Here is a 7113-nt window from a genome sequence, read left to right as displayed (position 1 = left end):
AGTCTTGTTAAAATTGGCCAATTAATTAAAATTGTGGATGAAACTTTTGGGTAGCGACAAGTACTACGCTCGGGCAGTATAGGTGAGCGTCATAGAAAATGCTCTATACTTGATCTCATCATATGCACCTAAAATGTTCGTGTGATTGTTATAGTGGGCCAGATGATGTTCAAGGTCTCCTAGACCACCATAAGAGACCTTTGGGAACTTGAAGGACAAGAGGAGGTTGTAAACCAATACCTTTGTAACATGTGGTTCATTAGCATAACTCTAAGAGGCTTCATCGTCCTTATCCCATTGGAATTCTTGCAGTAGTTCCTTAATGATTGCATTTACTCTCCAACGGAACACCATCACGGGGACCTCTGCCCTAGGAACTAGCCAAGCCAACATTCTTAATTAGAGGATTATTTGGTTGCCTTTGACCCTGCTGTTTGTGGAGGACGGATTGGGTGGTTTCCTTCTCCTAAGGTTGGTTATCTTTCCTAGAAGGGTCCTTACCTGCCTTGAGTTCTTTAATAAGTTGGTCATTATGGGCATTTTGCTAGTTAAATAGACATTGCCTCTCCTTCTACTCTTAGTAAAGACGTTGTTGCTCTAAGGGCTGAGCCTCAAGGTGTCTCATTTTCTCCTGTATCTCGGTGAACTATTACTGAGAGCTAGAGTTAGGATGCTAGGAGGCTTGATTCAAGGGAGGAGTAGCGACATTGCCCTAAAGAGGCGGGGCACAGTACCAAGCTAGAGGTGGGAACTAGTAGTAGGTGGATAAGTGTGAGTATCTCTAGGGAGAGTGGGGGAAGTGCCTAGTAGAGGCTGAGTTTGGCGTTAGGTAGTTTGGTCAATGTTAAAATGTGGTTGTTGGGTGATTTGTATAGGTGGTTGAGTTTGCATTTAGGATGAAAAGAACTCCATGTTAGGGTTTGTTGTTAGGCTAGTAAGGGTATCTGTAACACCTTTAGCCCAGTCTGGTCGCCGAACCCTAGCCACAGAAGGTTACTACACGAACTCACAAAGTATTATCTACTTTAAACATTTGTGGTGGATTATTTCGTGGATACTATTTCAAGAGTAAGGTAGATATAAAATTTAAAAAAATTCCTGCAAATACCCCAAAAGAATGGTCCGCTAATACTCCAAATTGTGAAAGATGCCACAGAACCTAAAACACGAAACATTACATAACTGAACTTCATGTTTATTATCATACATCACAGAACTCAAAATAACCTCCTTGAAGGTTTAACAAGTTTGCTTACAACTATTCAATGATTATATACATGCCACTTGAATTGACCCAAATAAATCGAGAGTTTACCACAATGCCTGGCGGATAGTGTGAACTTCTTGTTAATCCGATTTGCGAGTTCTGGATGTTCTAATAATCTATAAGGTAAAAATAATCTAGATGTAAGTATTTAAAATACTTAGTAAGCTCATACAAATTCGAAAGTTTACTTACATCACAAAATAATTATATGATAACTTAATACGCAAATATAATTTACCTATCTGCCAACACAGTACGCCAACAAGATGGATGCATATATTCTTTTGTACATAATGTATTGAATAATGTCATAATAGAATGACACTCCTCCTGTTAACTCCATTTTAACCATTTCGTTAATGCGGACTTCAATTATAATAATTAATTCTTTCATTTCCCCTAATTTCTTAACTTTCAAATTTTACGTTTCACATGCTTTGCATTACCAGATGAACGTCATAAAAGAGTCCAAAACATAGGTACTATTCACATCAAAGGCTCATTCAAGCTAATCACATACAAAGGTGTTAAGTTACCCGTCCAGACTAAACCTTTATCGACACAAAACCTTTATCAACACAATGAAAACCTGGCTAGGGCTATATACATATAAGGTTACCAGTCTAGGCTAAACCTTTAAAACGACATCAGATTACTAGTCCAGACTAAATCTTTGCCACATGTATCTTCGAGTCCACAACAAATGCTGGATCTCGAAATCATCAGGAAATAACATGTAACCATGTGTATGAATCTTTTACTAAGTTCATTGGGACACTATCATTTTGTATTTCTATTTGCATTCTTTCATAACATGTTTCAGTATTCTCACTTATATGTATTTAGAAACTACATCTACTTAGCACATTTTTGTTTATATAATTTAAGAACAAAAAGGAAAGAAGGTTAAATAATGTTCCTATTGTATGAACTTACCTGGTAGAATATAACACACATCAATGAAGTCTACTTAACAACCTTCCCTTTTCCATAGTCTTCTCTTGGCGGATTCAAATCTTGGTCTATATTATAATTTAATTCAATTCATATTAACCCGATATCATTCATCAACTCACTATATATATCCTATCACTTGAAATTCTAAATTCTATGAATTAACTTACAATGCACTTAAACTAGTTTGGACATTTATACTTTACTACGTGAAGCCTTTTTCATATCTAAACTTCTCAACAAAACACTTTTCAAAATCTCAAGCATTCAAAAATGGTAATCTCATGAAATCTTTAACCGTTTTAGACATACACACCATGGGTAGCTAAATTGAAATGTGACAATCTAAAAAAAAACAAAATTCATACAAAACAGGCTCGAATTAGCTTACCATGCAGAGCTAAAAGCTGAATAAATTCTTAGATCTTTTCCTTCTCCCAACTACGGTGAGACTTCGGTGGAGAATATGAGAATGAAGATCATTCTCTTTCTTTCCACTTAAATACCCACTAACACAATTATCAAAATATTACATAATCTTCTAAACTTAGGCATGAACTGTCCACAATATCTAAAGTGGGCAAATTGCCATATAATACCTTTTTAGCTTCTAAAGGGTCAAGGATAACTAACTTTTACCTTCTTTAATATTTAGCCCCGGTATTAAAATCAACTATATACTAACCAATTTACTAATCAGAATTTCATTTAATCAATATAATAGACCAACAGATATCAAATTTTAAAACTTACTAACTTAATCATTGGTAAACAAAGCTTCGAAACCACCGTTTCTGGCATAACTGAAAATAGGTTGTTACAATATCAGCTAAAGAACGAGCCATGGTTTTCGATTCACTCTCATCGCACCAATTGTTGATATAGGGAATCGACAAGGAGAAGAAGGTGGTGGAGAGGAGATGATAGTGGTGACTATGAGACCGGTTCACCTATGATAGGCAGAGAACCGAATATAGGAATTAAGAAGGAAGGATTAGGAGGACTTAAGAAAATCTAGAGAGGAGAGTGCTATGTGAGTGCTTGAGAGAGAATGGGTCTTTTGCTCTTCGGGTGGTGGGGTATATATAAGGTAGGTCCCTTTGTCTAGTATTGTCATGTCACCAACAATACAGATGGTAGGCTACTCGTGTAGTCGACTAGGTGGTAAGTTCGTTACATATTAGTTGTCGTCAATCATAGTACTATTTGGTCTTGCTCTTGACATTCTCCTTGATAAGGGAGTACGATGTTGTTATGCCCTAATGGTCCCTATGGGGAATCCATAGCGGATGGCCAAAAGTGGTGTGAAGTACGCAGGTAACTAGTCATGAATGACCAGCCAGATCTCGTGACCAACCAAATGGTCGTCACTAAAAGTACAAGGCAAATGACTATCCGTGGGTGCTCACTAAGTCATTCCTCATGCTACCACATGTCCAAGCTGAGGTAAGGATATTTTGATTTTGGTTCGATATTTTGATTCAAGTAATAATAAAATAAATTTAGTTTATTTTTTTATTCATAAGTTAAAATTAGTGACTGTAAAATGAAATTAAATACATTAAATCAAGTCCAACTAAGTTTATTGTCCAAAGTAAGACTCAACTAAACTAAAAGAATTTAATATTAAATATTTAAACCATGATTCAACCTAATTTAATTATTGAATAAATAATCCAACTTTAAACAAATTCATATACAAATCAAATTAAATTTGAAAATATAATTAATGGATGTTAGTGAAAACAGTGTAAGTGAAGGACGTAAAAACATGACATCCGTGGTCCAATATCTGCATTCACCATTCACTCAACTTTAAGATCAACCTTCTTTTTTTTCTTTTTCTTTTTTTTTTTAGTAAATTTCTTTTATGCCTTTGATTAACTTTTTTTTTCGTTAATTTCATTTTCTTAGGGGTGTTTTGGTACTAACTCAATTCCATTAATTGCACTTTAAGAAAAAGGTTAAAATAATTGGATTAGAGGTTAAATTCGTGGGCTTTTGATTGCGGTCCATAATTTAATTACTTTTAATATTAAGTAAATATAAATATTGTTGGGCAGTTAATTCTTTTCGGATAAGTCTTTAAAGTGTCATTCGTTTAAAGTTGACTGACCCCTTAACGGGTCATTATTGTTCTTGGGTTAGATTGGGGTTGTCTCTCGATTTTGTTGAGAGCTTGAGTCACAGGCTAGTTCATAGAATAGGAGCGTCTTGTCAATCAAGTCGTGCATGTCTTTCGCTAATAGGAGATCAACTCTTTCCAAAGAAGTATTCGAAACCTTGCATGCATCGTCACCATGACTCGTATGAAACACAAATGCACGATATGTAAAGTTCCTTCAACCTATCTCACTAACAAGTGTTGGGTTTTCTCTTGTATGACACACACGTGGTACCTCATCTAACCTACATTTGTCCCATCAGCCTACCAGAGGTTAGTGTGCTTCCCAAGTGGCTTACTAAGTTGGGACTTGTGCCACACACATTCAACACCCAAAGTTATGAGAAAGTCACTCTTATCTATGAATACTTGTGTCTAAACTTGAAAGAGGATACTTCTCCTTTTATCTTGTCTATGGCTCTTCGCACGTTCCACACTATGTGAATCATCGCTTAAGTTTCTTGCCTCTTCTCCTCTTCAACAAATCTAGTAAATAACCAATGAAATATAAGAAATTGATGATCAAACATATAAAAACCTAGCTTTGAATTAGTTGTCAAATTTGTAGAAATATATAGCATGAGTAATTTAGTAGAATAGGACGGCTATTTTGCATGTAGAATTAGGTGCAGTTGTTGGATGACAATAGTCGGTTAGATATTTAATTTTTTTTTCAATGAATAATTATAAGGAAAATTACGTTTTAATTATCATACTTCTATAAATTTGAACATGGAATTTTATTTGAAATTTTGTTAATGAAAATTTTAATTTTACAAATAAGAATAAAAATTAAGTTATGACTTATTAAACAAATAATTATTTATTCCAAAAATAATTTAAATTGGAATCATCACCGTACAAGTAAGATTTAAAATGATAAATATAACACACCATTTTAAAGTAAAATATAAAACAAAAATCCAACAAACTAATATAAAAGAGTTTTAGAGAATAACAAATATTTTTAAGATAAAATATATGTACGGTGAAATATCAGCGTTTAAAGCAATAATTTTATCAATTTTGCCAAAATCTCGTTTACGTTTAACATAATTTATTATACCATTTTTTTCCACTCACGTCATTAATTTGCTATAATCTAATATAGACATCTAGTTCGGGAACCATGCGATTCATGGGCTAGTTTCAAATATGTAAATGTAATAATTACTTTTTTTAAAAATATTATAATTATTTTAATAATTTAAAGTAATGTTTGATAATTATTTTTAAGGCAAAAGACACTTTTACCTCTTATGGTTTTAAAAGTTAAAAGTTTATAAATCTCCTCAGACTTATTTACTAAACAAATTTTAAATAGGAAGACTCTTGTTATTATTTTTTAATTCAAAATTTTCAATTTTAATCACAGAATAATGAAAATTTTATTATATATTGAAGTGTTCTAAAATTAAATTATATTTGACTTTAATTTTAAATTTATATTTAATTCAGTTATATATTAGCTTTGAGATTATTCATTAAATTTTTATGTGAAATTAATTAGTTACCATTATTTACAAGAATCTAATAAAATTATTAAAATATAAAATAGCTCAAAGCTAATATATATATATAATTAAATTAAATTTTAAATAGTTAACATTTATTTAGATAAAATTAAAAAGAAAAGAAATATAATTTAATTATCATTAGTAACAATTTAAAAATAAATAAACTTATATACAATGAGGCATTAGCTTAATGGCAAAATTATGGTATTGAAAAATTTAAGATATAAGATTCAAGTGTCAAGAAATCATGTTTACGCCCACCATATTTGTTCTTGTATGGATTTATGTTGGTCTAAGTTTGGATATATTCTGATTATTTGTTTGGTCGTGCTTTATAATGATTATTTCTAGTCATAGTTATTTGGATGTATTATTTGTAATTTCAATGTGACTATACTTGTAACTTCAAAAAAGAAAAAACTTACATATACTAAATGAAAATACATTATATCTATCATATGATTATATTAGAATATGCTAAAATTTTAAATTAATTAGGAATGATAAATTTTTTAATTGATTATATTTTATTATTTTAATTCAAAATTATTGAATGAATATTGAAGATAACAAAAATAAATAGGTTTTGGTATTTTCTTGTCTTCTTGTTTATGTTTACGTTCATTATTTGTTTTATGTATCTTATGATCATTACGTGTTGCAACACACTAGTTACAATAAACTATCATAACAATATGTTTTATGTTTATTAGAGTCCAATTGCAACTTACGTGATAACAATTATCACTCGACAACCTTAAAACTTTCATATTTCATTCATAATTTATAATATATATAAATATGTATAATTCTTACCAATATGAATTTAAAATATTAAGAAGTTTAAATTTTGACCACCAAAGTTAAAATGTGACAAGTTTATTTTGGACAAAAGGAGAAGTATCTAAGAAAAATCATTAAGAATTAAAATAAAGTTTTAGTTAAAGTGGTAAAAGAAAGATTTTATAGATGTTGGTTGTATGAGTCCAAATTTTAACATTTATAATTTTTTATTGTTTTAAATAATAATAAAAAGATAAAAGTAGGCTCGTAATAATATAATTTAATGGAAAGTTTTTAATAATTTCATTAATTGAATTAATGCCAAGTTGATTTGTGACACTAATTCAATCACACATTTAAATCATAGTATAAATAAAAATTTTATTAAAAATAAGAAAGTTAGGGAAGGTTATATTAAAAAATTAAGG

This window comes from Gossypium raimondii, chromosome 7, assembly GCF_025698545.1.
Source record: "Gossypium raimondii isolate GPD5lz chromosome 7, ASM2569854v1, whole genome shotgun sequence".
NCBI lineage: Eukaryota > Viridiplantae > Streptophyta > Magnoliopsida > Malvales > Malvaceae > Gossypium > Gossypium raimondii.
The sequence above is the reverse complement of the archived record's forward strand: the minus strand, read 5'-3'. Positions refer to the sequence as shown.